Consider the following 3,721-nt stretch of genomic DNA (forward strand, 5'->3'; position numbering starts at 1 on the left):
ATTCTAGCCCTGCTCTCTATACCATATCCAACCCTGCAGTTCCACCACCCACATATGCGATGACATCACCTGGTTTCAATGATGTTTCTAGAGACAAGATCTCTCTCATCATCACTCAATACCTAGGTTTACCTCCACTGTATTCACATCCTACCATACCTTTGTCTGTACATTATTCCTTTAAACTATTTTATCGCCCCCAGAAACTTCCTTTTACTCTCTGCTCTGGTAGCTCTAGGCGACCAATTCTCATAGCTTTTAGCCGTACTATTATCCTACTTCTCCTCTGTTCCTCTGGTGATGTAGAGGTGAATCCAGGCCCTGCAGTACCTGGCTCCACTCCTATTCCCCAGGCGCTCTCTTTTGATGACTTCTGTAACCGTAATAGCCTTGGCTTCATGCATGTTAACATTAGGAGCCTCCTCCCTAAGTTTGTTTTGTTCACTGCTTTAGCACACTCTACCAACCCGGATGTATTAGCCGTGTCTGAATCCTGGCTTAGAAAGACCACCAAAAATTCAGACATTTTTATCCCCAATTACAATATTTTCAGACAAGATAGAACGGCCAAAGGGGGCGGTGTTGCAATCTACTGCAAAGACTGCCTGCAGAGTTCTGTTATACTATCCAGGTCTGTTCCCAAACAATTTGAACTTCTACTTTTAAAAATCCACCTCTCTAAAAACAAGTCTCTCACCGTTGCCGCCTGCTATAGACCACCCTCTGCCCCCAGCTGTGCTCTGGACACTATATGTGAACTGATTGCCCCCCATCTATCTTCAGAGCTCGTGCTGCTAGGCGACCTAAATTTGAACATGCTCAACACCCCAGCCACCCTACAATCTAAGCTTGATGCCCTCAATCTCACACAAATTATTAATGAACCTACCAGGTACCACCCCAATTCCGTAAACACGGGTACCCTCATAGATATCATCCTAACAAACTTGCCCTCCAAATACACCTCTGCTGTTTTTAACCAAGATCTCAGCGATCACTGCCTCATTGCCTGCATCCGTAATGGGTCAGCGGTCAAACGACCTCCACTCATCACTGTCAAACGCTCCCTGAAACACTTCAGCGAGCAGGCCTTCCTAATTGACCTGGCCGGGGTATCCTGGAAGGATATTGATCTCATCCCGTCAGTAGAGGATGCCTGGTCATTTTTAAAAAATGCCTTCCTCACCATCTTGAATAAGCATGCCCCATTCAAGAAATTTAGAACCAGGAACAGATATAGCCCTTGGTTCTCTCCTGACCTGACTGCCCTTAACCAACACAAAAACATCCTATGGCGTTCTGCATTAGCATCGAACAGCCCCCGTGATATGCAACTTTTCAGGGAAGCCAGAAACCAATATACACAGGCAGTTAGAACAGCCAAGGCTAGCTTTTTCAAGCAGAAATTTGCTTCCTGCAACACAAATTCAAAAAAGTTCTGGGACACCGTAAAGTCCATGGAGAATAAGAACACCTCCTCCCAGCTTCCAACCGCCCTGAAGATAGGAAACACTGTCACCACCGACAAATCCACTATAATTGAGAATTTCAATAAGCATTTTTCTACGGCTGGCCATGCTTTCCACCTGGCTACCCCTACCCGGGATAACAGCACTGCCCTCCCCTCTGCTACTCGCCCAAGCCTTCCCCATTTCTCTTTCTCCCAAATACAGTCAGCTGATGTTCTTAATGAGCTGCAAAATCTGGACCCTTACAAATCAGCCGGGCTAGATAATCTGGACCCTTTCTTTCTAAAACTATCTGCTGAAATTGTTGCCACCCCTATTACTAGCCTCTTCAACCTCTCTTTCGTGTCGTCTGAGATCCCCAAAGATTGGAAAGCAGCTGCGGTTATCCCCCTCTTCAAAGGGGGGGACACCCTTGACCCTAACTGCTACAGACCTATATCTATCCTACCCTGCCTTTCTAAGGTCTTCGAAAGCCAAGTCAACAAACAGATTACCGACCATTTCGAATCACACCACACCTTCTCCGCTATGCAATCTGGTTTCAGAGCTGGTCATGGGTGCACCTCAGCCACGCTCAAGGTCATAAACGATATCGTAACCGCCATCGATAGGAAACAATACTGTGCAGCCGTATTCATTGACCTGGCCAAGGCTTTTGACTCTGTCAATCACCACATCCTCATTGGCAGACTCGACAGCCTTGGTTTCTCTAATGATTGCCTCGCCTGGTTCACCAACTACTTCTCTGATAGAGTTCAGTGTGTCAAATCGGAGGGTCTGTTGTCCGGGCCTCTGGCAGTCTCTATGGGGGTGCCACAGGGTTCAATTCTTGGACCGACTCTCTTCTCTGTTTACATCAATGATGTCGCTCTTGCTGCTGGTGATTCTCTGATCCACCTCTACGCAGACGACACTATTCTGTATACTTCTGGCCCTTCTTTTGACACTGTGTTAACAACCCTCCAGGCGAGCTTCAATGCCATACAACTCTCCTTCCGTGGCCTCCAACTGCTCTTAAATACAAGTAAAACCAAATGCATGCTCTTCAACCGATCGCTGCCTGCTCCGGCCCGCCTGTCCAACATCACTACTTTGGACGGCTCTGACTTAGAATATGTGGACAACTACAAATACCTAGGTGTCTGGTTAGACTGTAAACTCTCCTTCCAGACCCACATCAAACATCTCCAATCCAAAGTCAAATCTAGAATTGGCTTCCTATTCCGCAACAAAGCATCCTTTACTCATGCTGCCAAACATACCCTCGTAAAACTGACCATCCTACCAATCCTCGACTTCGGTGATGTCATTTACAAAATAGCCTCCAAAACCCTACTCAATAAATTGGATGCAGTCTATCACAGTGCCATCCGTTTTGTCACCAAAGCCCCATATACTACCCACCACTGCGACCTGTACACTCTCGTTGGCTGGCCCTCGCTTCATACTCGTCGCCAAACCCATTGGTTCCAGGTCATCTACAAGACCCTGCTAGGTAAAGTCCCCCCTTATCTCAGCTCGCTGGTCACCATAGCAGCACCTACCCGTAGCACGCGCTCCAGCAGGTATATCTCTCTAGTCACCCCCAAAACCAATTCTTCCTTTGGACGCCTCTCCTTCCAGTTCTCTGCTGCCAATGACTGGAACGAACTACAAAAATCTCTGAAACTGGAAACACCTATCTCCCTCACTAGCTTTAAGCACCAGCTGTCAGAGCAGCTCATAGATTACTGCACCTGTACATAACCCATCTACAATTTAGCCCAAACAACTACCTCTTTACCTACTGTATTTATTTATTAATTTATTTTGCTCCTTTGCACCCCATTATTTCTGTCTCTACTTTGCACTTTCTTCCAATGCAAACCAACCATTCCAGTGTTTTTTTAGTTTTTATTTTACTTGCTGTGTTGTACTCACTTCGCCTCCATGGCCTTTTTATATTTTTATTTATTTATACATATATCTGTTTGCCTTCACCTCCCTTATCTCACCTCACTTGCTCACATTGTATATAGACTTATTTTTTTTATCTTTTTCACTGTATTATTGACTATATGTTTGTTTTTACTCCATGTGTAACTATGTGTTGTTGTATGTGTCGAACTGCTTTGCTTTATCTTGGCCAGGTCGCAATTGTAAATGAGAACGTGTTCTCAATTTGCCTACCTGGTTAAATAAAGGTTAAATAAATAAATAAATAAATAAAAGTTGTTGACGGGAGAGAGCAGACTGTAGTGTTGACAGGAGAG

This window comes from Salvelinus fontinalis, chromosome 19 (genome assembly GCF_029448725.1).
Source record: "Salvelinus fontinalis isolate EN_2023a chromosome 19, ASM2944872v1, whole genome shotgun sequence".
In the NCBI taxonomy this organism is placed as follows: domain Eukaryota; kingdom Metazoa; phylum Chordata; class Actinopteri; order Salmoniformes; family Salmonidae; genus Salvelinus; species Salvelinus fontinalis.